The sequence below is a fragment of the Antedon bifida genome, chromosome 5 (genome assembly GCF_963402885.1).
Source record: "Antedon bifida chromosome 5, ecAntBifi1.1, whole genome shotgun sequence".
Classification (NCBI taxonomy): domain Eukaryota; kingdom Metazoa; phylum Echinodermata; class Crinoidea; order Comatulida; family Antedonidae; genus Antedon; species Antedon bifida.
The window spans coordinates 3,884,108-3,905,297 of record NC_136230.1 but is presented as its reverse complement, the minus strand read 5'-3'; the positions used below and the strand labels follow the sequence as shown (position 1 = coordinate 3,905,297).

The 21,190-nt window shown below is 30.8% G+C and overlaps 1 protein-coding gene across 1 annotated transcript in view; it reads left to right on the top strand.

Annotated features, from left to right (window-relative positions):
* The window catches only part of LOC144843164 (protein dachsous-like), a 56,400-nt gene that overhangs the window by 5,788 nt on the left and 29,422 nt on the right, over positions 1-21,190 (top strand). The gene's annotated exons all lie outside the window — the stretch shown is intronic.

Sequence of the window (21,190 nt, the reverse complement as noted above, 5' to 3'; positions counted from 1 at the left end):
ATTGCTCTATTTACTACCACAGTGGTAAAGTCCATTTATTATCATCATAATGTACTTCAATTACTGTTTATTTTATGGTTTATTTGATTTTCAAAAATTTTACTTAGAATCGAATAATTAGAGTACAGAATTGAACCTTTAGAAAATGTTTTTAAGAAATAATTATAATATATTCAGAAGCATTTTTATTTAACAATATTTTTATTTATTCTGTCTTTATATTGGATGACACTTTCTGTGTGCAAAAGCATTGATTTCCAAAGTGGTTCAATTGAGAACATTAATAATACAAAGACAACATTTATAATAAATCTAAAAATACAATAACATATCCTAGACATGTATTCTGAACTCCATTTCTGAATATTGAGAAGTAAATTATTTTCAAAATTCGAATAGAGACCTGTAATAAAACTATAATGTAGGCAACTGTCATAGCAGTTAGTAACTGAATGTAAAGACATTTGAAATTCAATTTGTGAACATACAGGTAATGTAATACAGGAAGTTTCTTGTTCCGCATTAAAGTCACACATCACAGGTGCAACAAGACACATTCAGTAGGTACACAGCATATTGCAGTTAGGCTAACGAAAAAATGCTAGAAATAATATAAATCATATTCCAGATGCTGCTAACAAATTTGAACATAATGTAAAAAGTTCAATGCAGAATTGATTTTCATTTTGAACTGAAAAGGTTAATGTTTCAATATTTAGTTGTACTTAACACATGAGGATAGACACATCATCATTTGTATGGCTACTCATACATCTACTTGCAGTACTAGGTCCTACAGTGTACTGTATATATCGTAAATCATATTTAAATATCAAATCCTGTTTTTAGGTGCCTTGCACAGGTGCGGATAGACACGACATCATTTGCGCGAATGTAATCTCGCACATAGTCCCTACCCTTAATGAGACTGGATATTTTGATAAATGATAAATATATGTATTCGTTTGACCCCGTTGATTGCTAAAGTCATGAAATTCATAAACAGTGGTGACAGACATTTGCCTTTTAACATCGCAAAACTTTGAACAATTTTAATGAATTCAAATAGATTTTTTTTATCATCAAGCAAACAATTGACATTGTGCCCCTTTTATGACCCAATTTCCCACCACCTATGTTACCTACTGCCCATCAACTTTAATCAACTATACTGTACAGTAGTTGTACACTATTCTAATAATTATAAGAATACACCCCTCAGAATTCGTATTTATTCATAATTTTAAGTACAGGAATCAATAAATAAAAGACCAACTGTACTGTAGGGGACTTTATAATATTACCATACAATTTTAGTGAATTCAAATTGGTTTTTTTTCATCTATGTTACCTACAGTACAGCCCATCAACTTTAATCTACGATAGTTGTACTATTCTAAGGATAGTGTACACCCCTCAGACTTTGTAATTATTTATCATTTTTTAGTACAGTTAAAATTAATAAAAGACTAATGTACTGTAGGTGACTTTATAATATTACCATATACATTTGTTAGTACATGTATTTAAATTAAGGTGACTATGGTACCACATCTATGTAATTACTGTATCAGTATAACACTGCAGTCGAAAAAAAAGTCTATAGAGTACTACAGTATATAGTTAAATTGCGTTAACACAAATATTTACTTAGCATATTAATTAATATCAGTTACAATATTGGTAACACAGTTACGATACAAAGCTATGAGATACGCTTTATCAAAGAAATAATCGTTACATATCTCACAACTCGAGCTGTCCATCATACACAAATGTGTAAGCTCGAAGCAGAAACCAAATATCTATTACAGATCCACAATTATATTTATGAATACTGAATGCACTTGTGTGTGAATCAGGAGGAGCATTGGGCAGAGACAAGACAAAGCCCTTTGAAGCCCTGGCAGTGATGTGTGCAAAGTGCTGTTGTTGTAGTTATTGATAGGCTAGGATCACTATCACACCTCATTTGCTTGTTCACACACTCGCAAAATCATAGATATCATTCCATAGTTGATGCGAATTGTATTGAGCTGCATTATTAACAGCTGGAAGTGTAATTATTATATACCTGTCTGTCTGTTGTTGCCTTTTATTATGGCAAACATTTAAAAGGTTCACAGATAATTTACTATATTTAAAATATATGGTTTTACATGTATGATGTATGGGTAATGATATATTATTATACTCTATTCTAGTCAATTTACTGTGTACAACTTTGGAGCAAAATGTATTTTTAATGTTTTAAAATAGAGAACAATTACACTTTAGTCTATTTCGTGTCTGGCTTGTTTTACGATAGAGATCCCGAGATACAGTATTACATTACAGTATACTGAATATCTCTATGCCTGTACAACAGTAAACTAATGTAATAGTAAAATGAAATACTACAGGTGCATATGTTTTATTACATATGTCAAATAATATGAAACATTTTTTTTAAATTGTTGGGCCTTTTAAGTTTCTTGGAATTGTGTAAAATTTAAAATTCATATGCTGTTAAAATGTCATAGTTCACTATAGGACATTTAGTATCTTTTAACATAGTATCTAACTACAGTTAGCTTCTTTGTATTTAACAATCCTGATCATATTAAGCATTTCAAACCTTTAATCTAAAATCAATTACTGTACAGTGTACTCAATACAAAACAAACTCTAGCCCCCATGTAATACTGAAACGTGTTCTTTTGCAAACAGAAACAATCTTGTATAAAAAGATAATAGTATTGTGTCCTGGGTATTATGTAAACAATGAACTGATCAATATTTGGCCATTTTCACAGCCTGTATTGATTATAGTGAAATACCAAGACATTGAGACAATTTAATACTTGGTTACTTTAGGCTCCTTCTTCATTATTGAAAATTCAATACTTTATAGTAACTCCTTCTGTACATAGTGAAATACCAAGACATTGAGACAATTTAATACTTGGTTACTGTACTTAGGCTCCTTCTTCATTACTGAAAATTCAATACTTTATAGTAACCCCTTCTGTACATAGTGAAATACCAAGACATTGAGACAATTTAATACTTGGTTACTTTAGGCTCTTTCTTCATTATTGAAAATTCAATACTTTTATAGTATCCCCTTCTGTATATACTGTACATACCGTAGCTCTAACTTTGTCCGACAATAAACACACGCTTAGAATTTCAGCCATCAGGTGCTAGAAAGGGTTTCTTCTGTCTTATAGTTCAAATTGGACAGTTTAACTTACTGAACTTGTTCTTTTATATGCTTGTATTTGTATGTTCCTTAACTGGAACTGGATAGGCCACACCCTCATCAAATATATAAATAAATTAAACAGTTGACCGAAATATAAAATAGCATTTGTAAATTCTTAGTAACTGTAGATTCTCAATGTTTTGCATAGCATATTTTATAGAAAGATTGAAATACAAATACTACTTCTACGTAATTTCAGATATAAAATATAGTTGAACAGATTAAAGTTATTTGAATATAAGAAAGTATATATAAATTCATGAAACATTAGTAAAAAATTCTGAAATTTGTATAAAGAACTATTTTTAAATCACCCATTGTTAAAATAAAATCTAGGTTTAATTTTTTACAAATGTTTGTTAAAAGAAAGAATCGTCTCACTGTTAAATATGAAAACCTTGACATGTCAAGTTCATCTCGTCTTTTATTATTTCTTCAAAACAAATTTGTGTTCTCCATGAACCATAGCTTTTTCATACGCTGATAATAATATTAGTATCGTCATTTTGTCACGTAGGAATTTGTTTCAATCCATCATATTTCTCGTAAATTTTGATTTCTTTGTTAACGAATAAATGAACAATGAAGTATTACCTGTCACTCATTTCCTATTGTGTTAAAACTGTTTGAAAAAACCATCATACATGTGAATAATGAATTAGTATCTTTATGCATTAAAAGCACATTTTATTGATAGTAAAGGTGGGATAAGAATGTTCCAATAAAGGTGTTACTGTACAGTATGTTTTTGTGTATTTATAGCTGACCTATACCAAGCATGTAAGAGAATATAGCCTATTTCGTGTCTAGCTTTTTCACCGCTAGATAAACCGAAAATAGCCCTCTCCTCAAAGAGTTAAGCCTCCCTATGGGAATATAATGGAGCAATCCATGAACCATGTACATATTGTCGTCTTTTTTCATAAACGCTGTTGTTTTATGTTAGTTTGTGTAATTCATTTATCTACTGCTGTACAGTATTCATTTTTTGTTTCATTTATTAGTATTCGACCAGAATAATATCAACACCATAACAACATATAAAAATGAACATGGTCTTATACATGGCTGCAGTCGCATGCTTAAATTTGAGTTAGTGTTTATTGACCGACCAACCGACCGGCATAGTGAGTTGTAGATGCTAGGCTGGAAATTGTGTATAACTTGTAAGAGTAAACAAAAAAAAAATTCTGATTAGAAATGAAGGTATGTTTTCGGTTAAGTATTCTCTGGCATTAAATATGACCCAACGATCTCAAGAGGTCAAAACTTCTGAAGAGTATGAAGAAGCCCTAAGGCTAATGACCTCACACTAATTGGGCGTTTGGACAACAGTACTGGTTTGTGTCGGTTTTCCCAAGTCAGCTGTATAAAATTCAAAATTAGGGCAGAACAATTTTGAAACAAACTTCATTCAATGACAGTGCATCTTTTATGTCTCCCTAATTAATTCATATTTCACAATGTAATTAAAGGTTGTGATAAATTTATGTAAAGTTTGATACCGCCAGAGAAAAACCTTGTCTTTGGTTAATTACCTGTGACGTCTTGAAAGGCAGTAACAGTATAGTGTTTGTATGTTGAAACATTACATTGTTTTTTGGCATCCCTAGTTTTACTATATACAAACATCCTGTTGGAAACATAAGAACTGCTGTATTAATTATGTTGTGCAAAGTTATACATGGAGGAATAATAATTATTTTTCCTCCATGGTTTTTTCCATGGTTATACTGAATACCTTGGCAGTTACCAATCCTATGAGCCAGTATGTTTAAGTTCTGGATCTGTACCAAGATTATTCTTTTGCCAAAAGCTTGGTCTAATCTACTGTATAATGACAATCGTAGTAGATAAAGTCATAGGTCTCTAATTTGCAATTCAACATGGCACTTGTTAAGTGTGTTGACAGACAGAAAAACATAGCAAAACAAACAATACTTTTTTAATGTAGTAGAACGATTGGGACATCCTATTAAGGGGACATTTTCCAATGAAAGGAACGATGAGAAGTCCTGTTCAGAGGACACGCACACCTAATGTAGTAAGGGACATTTTGGTTCTTGAAGGTGTCACCCTAATTAATAGGGGTACTACAGTACTGTATAATAATACATTTACTGTATAAAGCCTTGTTGAAGCAAACTTAAAATTAACAATTGAAGTTACCTGATAGATATAATAGGAAAAGAATTTAAATAAAATGAAGGCATAGACCTAAGAGAGTGATTACCATAATATATGCAATAGTAATATTAAAACATTGTTAAAACAATTTAAACACACCTCTCGCATCCATATTTTTGCATTCTTATATGAAATGTTCAACCTGTTTATTATAGGAAGCATCACGCCTTTCACATCTTTTGTTTTCATTGATTGGATTTCCATTGTTATTGTTTTAGGTGATTATTCTTTACAAAAGAAAACAATTACAATCTTATCATGGTTAATAATCTGGTTCCCAATTATTGATTTCCCAGTTGATGCAGTCCGCCGGATAGATGGGCTTGAATCATGCTTTGTTTAAACTGGACATTTATATATGTTAAAGCTCTGTCTGCACTATCAAACTAGTGTGATGTGCCCAAATATGGTAGTGATGTGCTAAAATAAGGTAGTGATATGACATCATCATGTCCATATAAGGGCATATCACATTTTGTTGTCACATAAAGTTTGATAGTGTAGACAGGGCTTTAGTATTTGCTGGGTTTGTGGTTATTATTTGAAATATTACAAGCAGTAAACGATAGATAGTACATAAGATTTCTTTATTCATTTAGTACTCAACTCTCTGTAGGTGGCAATGTAATCCTATTATACTACAATGTATATACAGTAGTATAAAATGTTTTCATTGTTTTTTTAACTGATGAACGGTATAAATGTTATGTTTCCTACTTTTGGCCTATATGCAGAATACATTTCAACTCAAGCTGACCTATGATCTAAATGTTTTAACACAATTTTAACGAAACACAGTAAAGGTGTTAAAAATAGTTTTCTTGGCATAAATAACATTCAACTGTCAAAACTATTTTTGGATTCATTGTGTATAGGGAACTGTAAAAACAAAGACCTATGCTAATGATGGGAACATCTGAAACAGAATGTCATCTACCCAACTCAGTATAAAGCTCTGTCTACACTATCAAACGATCCAAATATGGTATTGGTATGCCCAAATATGGTAGTGATATGCCCAAATATGGTAGTGATATGATACATCATGTCCATATATTGGCACATCATATTATTTTGTCACATAGAGTTTGATAGTGTAGACAGAGCTTTAGGATAATGTAATTTGTATATGCTTTTGATTTGCATTGACAAGCTACTGTACAGGACCCTGGGGCGGATCCAGACATTTTTGAGAGGGGGGGTCCGCCGATAAAAAGGGCACATCAGATATTGAGTATTTGAGCCACAGCCCCCCCCCCCCCCCATGGTGGGGGTTGTGGCGAAGCGAATTTTGTTACAGGACACACTTAGATGGCCGGAAATGGCACTCTCGCACGCAAAATCCATGATAAATGGCACCTTTCTAGTTCGCCGGAAATGACACTTATTAGCAGGGTATAACGATGCAAAATTAAAAGTTGTTATTTTTCAACCAATTTAAACATTATCTGTTGGTATTTTGTTTCAATATTCCAATAAAGAAAGAATTACGAAAATCTGACTTGTAGTTTTCGAAATATAGGGTCTAAAACATTGCCGAAAATGATCGTTTTTAGCCACGAACGTTGTAAACAAATTGCGCCATTTTTCGCTAAAATAATTACATATAATTACGTTTTATAGTAATTTCTTTTATATATCAACATTGGAAATATCAATAAAATATGTTATTAAATGTTTATAAAATATATAGAGTTGTTTATTTAACGGAATTCGTACAAATTCATTGCTCTAAATTTGTGTAGTACCGTTCAGTACAGAGAGATCACGTGACTTCTTGGTACACGCGAGAGAAAACATTCCGCTGTGGGTGATTCGCGTCCACCAATCAAATAGCCAGAATCCAAAATCATTCAACCGTGAGCTCTGCCGATCGCGGGAAAGCTCAGCTTTGATTGGCTTACGATGACATCATATCACAAAATGGTGGTTTTGTAGTTGAGCCTCACGTAATTTTCACAAATATTGTTTCAAAAATGAAATAAATGAACTTTCTTTATGGTATGTGTGATTTTTCTTTAAAAGATTTGAATAATAAAGGCTTCATATCGAGAAAAAAACATTTTTTTTGGCACTTATAATAAATATTTCTCAGAGAAAAAAGCACATGGCTTCAACTTGTAGAACTATATTATCTTGGCATAGGAACCAAAAACAAATCCCAGGTCATGAGAGGCTCAACTACAAAAACAAGGTTGAATAGTCTAATTTCGATGATTTTTTAGTAAACAATCTACCGCGTATGGTCGTACGCGCTAGATAGTACGATATTTTAACTACATTTTTTACATGTTTGGTTGGATGTAATGGAAATAAAAACTTAGTTGATCTGATGGAATGATATGTAAATAAACAAATACTCAAAAGAATTATGTTTACAGTTCAATTATTTTCAGAATAATAATACATAAAAATGTGTTTACCAATGGACAAATAATCGAGTCAATGACATAGCGCGCATGGTAACGTACGCGGAGTTGAATCGTAAAAAGTTTACATGCGCCCTCTGTAGTATGTGAAACGATCTATTTTTAGAAGTTTAAGTAGAGATCATCACGCGTCACCACCTCTCACGATGCTCTTTGATCGGCCGCCGTAACTTAACATCGCGCTCATTGTGATAAATTTCTGTTTTTATTTTTGGGGTTAGTGTAGCCTACTCTGTGCATACTAATATACACACAAATATGTCACACAAATAAAATATTGAACCTCTAAAAAAAGGGCACCCTTAAAATTTAGGGGGGGTCCGGACCCCGTGGACCCCCCCTCTGGATCCGCCCCAGGGACCTAGGATTGTTGTGTAACTATGGAGACATTGGGTCGTGCTTCCTCATTCTATTCCTCAGCAGAGATTTCGTAAATTCTAGATCCTGACGACGACTACAATATATGTATAGGTAAAAGGTCGTTGCCAATTGAATGCTTCCTAATATAAGATTAATAATTTCCCAGACTATGAATTATTTATTTAATATACAGACATATGATTGTATGTATGTTCAAGGAACAATTTTAAATGTTAAAACATGTTTCTCATCGGATACAAGAGAAAAAACAATCCAAGCTCTTAAGAAATTATAATCAAGAGCTGTTTTTATGAGTTTTTGTCTGAAAACATGAATGGTAAAACATGCAAATATGTGATGTCCTTGTTTTTTATGCGCTCTTAAAACCTCAGTAACTCTAAGCTTAGATTAAATGTGCGAATTAAGCTTGTGAATTCAAAATGTGACTGAAGTTCATACTTGTCCTCAATATAGTTAAAAGCCAATAGATGCAACTTGGTTTCGAGAACAAAAACTATAAACTAATACAGAACATGAAAGTCAAGTTATTCGTCTTCTCAGCAAATTTTCACCAAAGATAATAATAGAATTTTGAACATTAAACACATACAAGCAATGCATAATATATTAAAAATAAAATTTTTTTTTTTTCAAAATGCATTTTTAATACAATGATGATCAATGAATTACTTTCTTTTCTTTTACTAGAAAGGTACTAAAAGTATATGTACGTACATTTAGTAATTTTATTTGCATATACATTACAAGGTGTGAGGAGAAGTGATAAAATAATGCATGTCATTTGCAAAAATTCTAATTATGCTGCAGCTACAGTAATATAAAAGCTGTTTCTACAAAGGAAATGCTGATAAAATTACGTGAGATGCTAATACTTATGATTTATGGTGGCACTGTGAAGAAAATACATTACTTTTTTCTATTGTGTATTTTAATGCCTTTTGTTTTGCTATGAATGAAAATGTTCTGAACAAAAGCCTCTCCTGAAGAAGCTAGGAATCAGTAATACACAGTAGTAGTAATGTACTAATGTAAGGCGAACACTTTATGTGACTTTCTGAGGTTGTATAGCATATAACTGTATGTACTGTACTACGAAATGGTGAATCTTCTTAGATATATAGGTAGTGTAGAATACTTCAGTTTTATCTTTCAAGTTTTTATAAAAAGGAAGAGCCACACGCTTACAGTAGTTCTGTTTTAAAAATAAGCCTTTGGCTAAAGAAATTGTTTATATATATATTAAGCAAGTACTACGTAAAGATCATTAGATGGTATAATATCACTAATAATATTGCTCGCTTTTCTGGCTGTTTTACTTTATCATTTTGATTTTCTTTTTTGTATCTCCATTGAGATCCAGCCACAGCATTGTCATTTTTTCAGTAATTTGCCTTTGGATTAATGATATTGCTCGACAATACATCAGTATGCTAAAATACAAACTGTGTACAACCTATTTTGAATTTTAGGTTTGTGTTTAAAACACTTCCTCTCGTCTTTCAGTGCGGTTGATTACTATCTGTAACTAGGTATTTTATGGTGCTTTTATTTCTTTATGCAGGCTACATTTCACTTTAAGTACTGATGCAACTAGGTAAATCAAAAACATATAAAGCAAGGATATTTATGCTATTAAAAATCTTTCCAAATTGTCTTGATATTTCATTCTTAAAGTTTTTTGAAATTCTTCTTAAAGAAAAAAAAAACTAAAAAGAGCAAAATGTTTGATATTTCATCATATTTCCTGTGTTTAATTTCTACTTTATATTCTAAACATAATCATATGCATTTTCAAGCCGTCTTTTTTATTTTCTTCTCTGTCTCTAAACGGATTTATGATGATTGCATTTGTTGCAGAATCATCTGGCTGACCTTGCTGTTTCCAGAATTCACCTGGCTATCTTAAATAAAGCATAACATAATAATTATACACTGTGAGCTGTTGCATAATCATATTCTTCTAAAATAAGAAAATCAATTTTGTATCCAAATCTATAATTAACTGAAATCTATTCTTTGTAGACAAACAAATCATTGATATAGACAAAAATGTATAAATAATATATTGTATAAATGTTAATTGTAGATGTTTGCCATTGGACAATTTGACTAAAAATATATTATAGTTATTGAAAAATCATAAACAGAAAAAAATGGAAACAAATTGTGGAAAGCGTAATGTCGGAAGACGGAAAACGTTAACAACAACAAACAACAATATTGAAAAATATTTTGAATTTCGACACCATCCCCTCCCCTCCTCCTCTCTCTTTTCCTGAAGTGACCTCTTCAAACTACTCTATAGATCAGCAGTGAAAGTATGGTGAATAGGCCAACCTCCAGTTGGCTACAGGCTTGCACTTTATGTATTTGTATGCGTAGTATGCTGCATACCACAAACAATGAAATATACATCATCATATTGATAATTATATATTTCCCCCAAAAATATCAAAGTACTGTAATTATGAAACATAGTGGAAACTATGATTGATGATTTTTAGAATCTATGACAATAGAAATTTGTTGGTTGCACCTGGCCTTTAGAGCATTTTCCTACTTCTATAACCTAGAAAACATTTTATTTATAAGGAGTGTGCTGCCACATATTTTAACATACATTTTTTATCTGATGCATTTTTTAAAATCAGATTTAGAACTGCTCCTTGAATGTAGTAAATATAATATAACATATCTCATATCTCAGTTTAGACAAGTAGCTAACAAAGGATTTTAATGTCAAAGGTGGAGTTTAGAACTATTAATTTTTATACATACAGTATTCCTATGAGATCATAATATCACATGTGAAGAATATCTTTAATATTGTATGTCATATTTAAAAAAATTTGGTATAATACATCATTACAGTTTTTGAAAATGTCATCAGATTTCATGGCCCATCGGCACTTGCGCCTGATTCTCTAATGTATCTCCACATTGGGCATTATCTGTCTAGTATTATTGGCAAATTGAGCGATACAGTGGCACCCTACTATCCAGAGGATATCCCTATTAAAGGGACACTTTGATTGGTCCAAATCCCTTCTTATTATCTAACTATCAAACACTATCAAACTTTATGTGAAAAAAAAAATTTTGATGTGCCCATATGTTAACATGATGATGTCATATCACTACCATATTTGGGAATATCACTACCATATTTGGGCATATCACATTTTTTTTTTTTTCAAACTAGTTTGATAGTATAGACAGAACTTCAGACGCCAGTTTGTAAGACGTAATCATGTGAAAAATTGGCCCATATTTGGGCATATCACACTTTTTTGATAATGTTTGATAGTGTAGACAGAGCTTTAAAATACGGGTTCTACTGTAATGTGAATTAATGTGCATAGCCAATCATAATAGATACCTTTAAGGATGTTTTCACTTTCATTGGATAATGCATTATGTGTTTATAGAATACTGACTTTCGTCTTTGAACACGTTGATCTTTATCTCACTTGTTCTCAATGTTCTGACATTAAGATAACCTACTTTTATACTAAGTTCATCCATGGTGATATATTATAAACCTTACTGTAGGTTTATAATTTAAGGCTTACTTTTTATAGAAATGTTTTATCATGAGATAGTATGTAACAATTTCGATTTTTTTTTGTATGTTATGATATATGTTATAGAGAACATACAGATGCATAAATAAAGTACTTTCTTGTATTTAAAATGTACCTATTTTATAAACTTTTGTCATGAGTTCAGTTAGAGTTTGTCTGTTTAAAGGAGAGTACCAATAATAAAAAAGGATACTTTCTCATAAAATGAATGAGGGACAAGATGCTTTTGTGACACCCCTATAAGGGGACATTTGGTTCTCGAATAGGAGTTCTAATATACTCCGTTATGAATATATTTAAATAAATGTTTTTGTTTTTCTTCTTTGATAATTAATATTGTATAATGCCTTTTGCTTTTTTATGTTGTTGGATCATTTCCATGAACAAACATATTTTCTAATGCTGAATATTGTTTTATAAGTTTTCTGGTAGCATCCATTTTTTTTCTGACCTAATAACATAAATTTATTTGATATGACATTTGTTATATTACAGATATATTACAGTAGTATGTGATATATTGAATTTTTAAACCATGTTTCTAATGTAGTGTATTGATTTTTTTTTTCTTTTCATATTACAATCATCACTTCTTGTCAACATCTGACATACAGGTAAGTTTTGTCTTTGTACGTGCAAACTTTATATAGGAATATATCAATTTCATTCATGCTTATATTTATCACAAAATGGTAACAATATTTATATGAACCAGAAGGTTTTTGTAAGTATCGTGTCACACTCACGAAAACACAGCGGGTGGGAACGTCGCAAGTCTGTACTTCATCTCACGTTACATGAGTTGTTCTGACAATCGTCAAAATAATTATAGTATTTTGTTATCTATCTCATTGTTTCTTACCCAACAAGTCTTATGTTTTACTAGGCTTACTAGGTAAAATGAAAGATATAGATTAGATACTAAAACAATATCTTTCCATCAAAATAAACTAATTAAACTACTTTCAAGACAGTACATAGTTCAATAGTTAGAAGTTCAATGGAGGTGTTTAGCCAAGGTGAATTTTTGCTGTATACAGTATGTTCGTAGAATATATGCCTGATTGCTTGTGTTAAATCAAGTAATTTTACCAATACCAATCAATACAGATCAATACAGTATTTATTATGGTATACACGTACGTTCAATAACTTAATAATTGTTACTCTATCTTATAGCATTGACTGTTATTCCCCATTACTATAATAATCAATTTTATAGTACTTTATCATGGATGAGATGATTTAAATTGTATAACAGCATACAGTATATATAATTTTAATATCTCATCTATGTAATAAATATAGACATAATTGATCAGTATATATATGACCTAGAGGCAGGCTTGTCATCTGTCAGGTAATCTATATAATGAATATGATGTGGAATTTATTAAATTATGGTATAGTTATTAAATTACATAGATAGCTCAATAGATAAATCAAAGATAAGAAAATGTGAAATAGGCAAAATAACTTAAATATTAACTGTATACAGTAATATAATATAAAAATAATTAGTTCAAACTTTAAACTTCATTTAAAAATAACCAGTCATTATTATATATAACCAGGTCTACTCATCATACATTCTTCAAACCGAATATTATTTAAGATTCAATATTTAAATTGATGACAATTTACTGTAAAGTACAGTAATTCAATTTAAACATTATCGTACTGCTGGGCTTATTAAATAACTGAATCATGTCACATCCATTTGAGCATAGTGTCTCCATAACCTAGTAACATTAACGCAGTTAATTGTTGGTGAATTCAACCTCCTGTTGTTTTTTATGTTGCTTTCCAAATTGCCTTCCTGAAATGATCAGCATTGATTAATATTGATCTGTCTACACTATCAAACTAGTTTGACAAAAAAAGTGTGATGTGTCCATATATGGTAGTTATGTGCCCAAATATGGTATTGGTATGACATCATTGTGTCGGCATATCATATTTTTTGTCACATAAAGTTTGATAGTGTAGACAGAGCTTTATAGCATAGAAGCACACAATGTAGCTACTATCCGCTATATTATCTATTTTCAGTGATCTCATTTTCCATTTTTGTCTGTATACAGTTACCCTAACATTGTTGTTCTGTATACAGATTATTATCACTTTCCAGTGATTCCATGTTTCCATCTATACAGTAATGAATACTGTACACAAGTTACTAATACAAGAAAGCTAAATGTCTGTGTTTCAAATAAATTTGTCAGCAGTTTTTAGTGACATTCCTTCGTTTTCTATGTGACAAATTAGTGCAGTGAACCCTATCTCCGAGGCACCAATTTTTCATCACTGACTGTTTACAACCATCAATGTTTGTAAATTACATGTGACATTACAAACTTTATGAGATGTTTGGCGACTGGATGGAAATTTTTTCGAAAATTGTATACTTCTATCAAAACAATGTGCTAATTTTGTACATTTAACAGTGGAGTAATTCCATGTAAAACAGTACATTGACATTGAGGAAGGCTTTTTATAGGAAAGTTTAGTTGTTTAGGTGCTTGGCACCAATCCCATGGTCTCAGGTTCGAATCCTGCCTGACATCTTATGACAACTGCACTGTCAGAACTTGTCAAAAACTTTGTTTACACTTGTTATTGACAATCATCAATATATGCGATATGATAAATAAAATTATTTGGTTTAATGTAATTTACCTTGCAACTTTCAAACAATAGAACTATTAACAATTTATATAATAAATTACAAATTAGTTAAATTAAACGGTTAGCTACACAGCACTATACTATTATACTAATACTGTATCACTTGTTATGTTCTTAATATTATTAGTTACTTTGATACATAAACCCAAAATTCCATAGAGGTCAGTAACCAATTACACAGTGTCACCTAAAACGAAATAAAATATATTTAATTAGATATTTTCCCTGAAGTTTAGGACAAAAATTGAACATCTCCCATTGTGAGTTCCAATTAACTCGTCACTGACGGAAGTTCAACAAATCACCTATACTTGGCCCAGGACCTTTGTACTTTTGTATCATACATTATTAGGTAAATCTTTTCTAGCAATAGAAGTTATAAATGTTTGTGAGTCTGTTGGGATTTTCTACCTATTTTTTCAAAGTAATTGGGCCACCTCAGACAATTATACAGAATATAGAATATAGTGTTGAAAGAAAGAGTAGAGAAATGCGGCCTGTATTGTATCAACACTCTATCTTGTCTTCATCTAATTAAGTATTGGCCATACTAGTTTAATTGGTTGAAAGTTGAATAGTACAGTAGTATTTTTAGGCACAGTGTTTTTTTAAACCTTGTCCTCATGTTATGGATGTAATTGTGTTGATCGAAGATAGGCCTTCATTTCGTCCCACTCATCGAATGTTTATATGTGAAGTTTATTTTAAAGCCTGCAGTATTATACAGCCTATGAAGTTACATTCAAATGTTATCTCTATAGCTCTGTCTACACTATAAAACTAGTTTGACAAAAAAAGTGTGATGTGACCATGGTAGTGATATGCCCAAATATGGTAGTGATATGACATCATCATGTTCATATATGGGCACATCACATTTTGTTGTCACATAAAGTTTGATAGTATAGACAGAGCTTAAGGTTTGTACCTTACAAAAATTCTGTTAAATCCTTTCATCCGCTTTACTTTTAGACTCGCTTCCGAAGCTTATTGTTGCTACTTTATGATTTATGGACCATGTTTTGATATCTCTAAGGAGTGCTAATCTTCTTACCATTTCATCAGATTTTGTATGTATCCTAATGAAGCCTTAATGTTATTGCCTAATCTCATTGGTGTTATAAAATATTTTCTTATATACTGTATTTACATGGAAGAAAAACATGTGTTGTGTCTACTTCGTGCCTAGCTTACCTGGATAAACCACCGACATAGGCCATTATTCAGTTTTCAGTTATTGAGTTTTATATTTTAAAACAGATTTATGTTGCCAAATATTCATAGAAAGTACACTGGCTTATTTTAAGTTTTATTCCAATTTCTTCATCCCAAAATTTTGTCTGCTACACAAAGTCGATTTGTTGACCAATATTTTCATAACCTACTTAGGATATTTTTTAAAGCTATTTTTAAACGTGATTGATTGCTTATAATAATTGTTTTAAGTACAGTATTTCCGGCGCACTTATAGTGAAATCATTGTTCATAAATAATAAACAGAACTTTTCTTTCTTTCAATACTAAATCAAATATAAATTGAATTGATTTGATATATTAGGGCAACTTTGTCAAATCAAAATTTATCTTTAATTTTATTATCTTCTATAGTACAGCCCTTATTTGACTCCATTATTAAGGAGACACCTCTATTAAGGAAACACATATGAAACAAATGATAAAACAAACTATGTTTGGGCAAACCCTATTCAATTGATCCTTATTTAAAAAATTGTTATACTGTATCTAAAAAAAGACCGATTTACTAAAACTTTAATAAATAGTGCTTAACTTTGGCTGTTTAATTACATTTCTTTTCTCCATATTATTTTTTTAACCTAAACATTTTTTATTGACCAGATACTTCATCTCTAACATTTTACGAGTTGAAAAGAGATTTGAAATGTTGTATTTATTAAAGCTCAAACAGATTGATGAGCAAGTGCAGTATTCTCGTGGGTTTTCTTTGAACTATTTGAGAAGTTAGTAGTAGATTTACTTCTTAAGCGGTACCACTGATCAGCTTGTAAAAACCTCATAAAACATCCCCAGACTCAACATTTTAATATTCACATTTCTAACACTACTGGAGGCTAACATTTAGACATGAGATGATCATATTTCACTTCTAATGTGTTTGATATAGATGGATTTTACGTGTGTCTTAAAAAGCTAAAGATGAAGTTGTTTCAATCTAATAAGTTACTTCTTACTTTTTTCTTTTCTTTTGTTTCTTTTCTTTTGTTTCATATATCTAAACATATACATCAAATTAAATAAATATTAGGTTAATATTATTAAAAGTAATAGATATACTGTACAACTTTCGATGACTAGAAGCAATATAATCGTTAATTTGTTTGATAATGTTAGTATATAAATAAATGTTGGTATTTAACAAATAACTGTTTTTCCATAATATGAACCTATTGAATAATATTTTTTTATTGTTTATGTTTATAGTCTTTCGTGCCTAGCTTACCTGGATAAACCGACAATAGTCTGTGCTCACCAGATAAAGAACCATGATATGAAAAGTTAACATTTTCTTGGACACTCCTCCTAACTAATTTCATATACAGTAGTAGTTAAAAGTTTTAATTACAACCTCACATTTAAATGTGATAGCTCCTTGTATTAAAATTGGAATTCATCTGCAAATAATTTAAATTCACCTGTCATTGTTAATGGATTTTATTCCCCCCTGAAGTTGTTTATATCAACCTCATTAGTAGTAATAATGAAAGGTTAAGGTGTTAGATTGCTGAGGTATCTTAATTAAGCTTCCATAGCCTTGATCCATGTCTGTGTAAGTAAGACAGAGGTATCAACTGCATCAGGGAGATGTAAAATCAACTATCCTTATTGTACTATGTATACATATTCTATCACTCAATAATCGGAAACTGTTGATAGATTGCAAAAATATGATATTTAATTTTAATTTAAAATTATGTAAATAGGAACTTCAGGGCCGTAGCCACCAGTACGGTTAGTAAGGTTCCAACCTGACCACTTTTTCACAGAGGTGTTTGACAACCCAGTGGCTTGAACAGAGATTGTTCACTTTTCATGTGAAAACCGCACCACCTTATTTTTTGTGGCTACATCATTGAAATAAAAATTAAAAATATATTTTTAAAACTTTACACAAAACATAATTAGAACTGCTTTTCAAAAACACCAACACATTTTAAAAGCTTATTTATATTAATTACAATACTTAGATTTCTAAGTTGTATTATATTGAATGAGAAGGAAAAGTACATCATTATATTGGTTCTTACAGTAATACTACAGTAATATTATGTTTTTTTTCAAGTGGACTTCAACAATTTTATTTCTTTGAAATATGCAAATTAAGTCTAATCAAATCTTTACAGTAATACATTTAAACCTTCTGTTATTCCTTTTTTGTCTCTTGAACTTTTTGACCTTAGTTTTCCATTTTTCCCCAATTATATCTTCCTTAATAGTACTGGATTACAAAAGATTGGATTATGAAAATTAAAATTCTTTTATTTTGATTTCTGTTAACATTATGTTTCCCGTTTTATATCTTTTTTGTTTTTATAACTATTCCAAACCGGCAAAAAATTATTACAATTTACGCCATAAAATTAATAAATTGGTCACTTATGTTAAATGGTAATACATTAAACCATAATTTAAAAGAAGCGTCTTGGTCACCTTAAATCATATTTAATGTACCAATTTCCTCTTGTGGCTTTTTATGACGGTTCTACTAAAAAATGTAATTGTTTTAAATTCTCAAGACATAAAGTTATTGATTAAAACCGCATAAAATTTGATATCTTATTCATTTATGTTAAATTTCTAGGTTATCAAATTAGCCTGAATAAAACATAATTTATATTGTATGGCTACTGAGGTGAGTTGTGGTAGTGCATTTGGGCTTTAGCGTACCAGGTCAAAGACCGCGTATATCCACTTCTTTATTCATTATTTTGATACCATTATTGTTTTGCTTGGTAAATAATCACTAGTAAATTAAGACTGGGTACATAGTTTCATCGCACAACCTAAGGGGATACTCTCCCATGAAACATAAGAGGGTAAATAATGTTTTTTTTTTTAACTACAGCTAATATATCCAGTGGACACCCCTGTAAAGCTCTGTCTACACTATTAAACTTTATGTGACATATTATAGACATGATGATGCCATATCACTTCCATATTTGAGCATATCTCTACCATATTTGGGCACATCACACTTTTTTCGTCAAACTCCAGTAGTTTGATAGTGTAGACAGAGCTTAAGGTTTGTTCATTTGGTCTTGAAAGTTTCCTGTTAATATGGGTTTACTGTATATATTTTTAGTTTTCATCTATTGTCAAAATAAAATATATTATTGAAGCATTCCAATAATAAGATATTAGACACATTATAGTATAGGACACATGATTCATTACCATAATGCATATAATAAATAAGTATAGTTAATAATAGTTTGTAATTCCAATAGCATTATGGCACAGACTTCGTGTCTAGAATTTTGAACACTCAATGAGAAATTGACTTTCATTACCATAGTAACTAACATATATTTCTCCTATTTAAGCTGAGAAAATATTATTACTATTCTTAATCTACAATTTTAAAAGCGTTTTATATGTTAAAGTTTTGTGTGTTCAGTTTTTAAAAACTAAAAGTTTATTCCTAAAAGGATTTAGTGTTGAGAAAATATTATTATTCTAAATTCAAAGGAGGCTTTTAAGCTTAGATTACTGTATGTGTGCATTGTTACCAAAACAAAAATGTAAATGTGATTTATTTGTGAAAGTATTTATGGATCCGTGTACAACCATTGTCTACATTTGTTTCATATATTTATATCATTTTCTGTATAGAGTTAAACACATAACATACAGTATAGTTCATGATATTACAAACAGATAAAGCTTAAAATGTATCATAATCATAGCATTAATACCTTATATACATAGAATACAGTACATTTATGATATACAGTATTGTGACTCAATTAAAGCTTTAGCTAAGCCTAGCATTAGTAACTAAACACGTTTTGTAGGCACAGTATTATGAGTCAACAATGCTTCAGGTAGGCCTAGCATTATTAACGGTAACACATTTTGTAGGTACAGCATTGTGAGTCAACAATACTTCAGGTAGGCCTAGCATTATTAACGGTAACACATTTTGTAGGTACAGCATTGTGAGTCAACAATGCTTCAGGTAGGCCTAGCATTAGTAACGGTAACACGTTTTGTAGGTACAGCAGCCAGGTGTTTTTAGTCCATTGACAGCTACCTATACAGGAAACCTAATAGTCACTTGCCCTAGGCTACTTTTTATTTTCAGTAGCTGGGTCTTGTTTTTAAATATGGCAGTTTCTCTCGACTGTATTCCCCCTCTGATTTGACCTTCTTTATTCTATTTGACTCCCCGTACCACGTCCATATAATAATAGTCGATTAAATTCCATTGCCAATGAAGACAGCATTGGTATTAGTTTCAACCGCATCTTTTGCAGAAACAGTAGGACAGCTTTCTGTAAAAATATCTGACAAATATGTTTACAAACCACTGATAAAGTAGCATTTATATATAGAAATATATTATTTTATTTCATTTTACAATCTGGACCACTTTAAAGATATATTGTCCCCTTGAAAAAATAATTGTTTACATTTTGTTTTAAAAATATGCCATTTTAATGTCACGTATTAGTGACCAAAAATTAACAGGGAAAAAATTATTTACTGAAGAAACTGTAATTTAAACAAAAAATAGTCAAATTTACTTTTTTATAAGTGACAAACTTATTTTGAAATGACCTATTCAAAGTATTTTTATTTTTTTTTATTAATCTTCATTTTTCAGGTTTTTGGGGGACAATACATCTTTAAATAATATAATAATTTTCTTTATAATATTATAGATTTATACCAATTATTAAGTTCCTCCACTTTCTGTTTCTCTTCTCTTTGTACATCTTCTCTGTTATTATTCACCGCATTCCGATCTCCTAAGGTCATTAGTAGGTCTACCCATGTTGAGCTACTCAGAGCTGTTCCTACTGACAACCTACAGTTCCTGCTTTACTATTCTCCAAGGTGCCACTAAAAATGTTTTGGATTTCATTGTACTCGTTTCAGTTTATATGAGACACAATAATGGTACTAATTGCCTAATGGTATTTGGGTCTCTGTGAACATAGCGAAGTAAATGCATTGTTAAAGAACAGCTTTGAAATGCTCGCCCTAACATGTAAACATTCGCTTGATGTTTTTGTAGCTGTATCTAAGCTGTATAAACCTACTGTATACATAGTCTTTTTGTACGTCTACTGCTTTTATTTGCTTAGTATACTCAATAGAACAGGTACGGGTATACACTTTCTGAAAATAAAACAACGAATAAACTTATTTTATACATTTTTAAAATTTCAAAGCCGACTGGACTTCAGCATGTCCTTGGCTTATACAGTTCACATCATTCCATAACTTTTTGGCCTACTTTAAACCACTAATAGATATGCTAGCCCATAATTCTATAAATTAAGTAGACCTAATGCTATGAACTGAAGAGAAGGTTAGGGGCTACAGTAGATCATAGTTTTTACTAGACATTTTACGCAGGGCTAATTGAGCCTTATATTCCCATACATGTTTTGGAAAATGGTGAATAA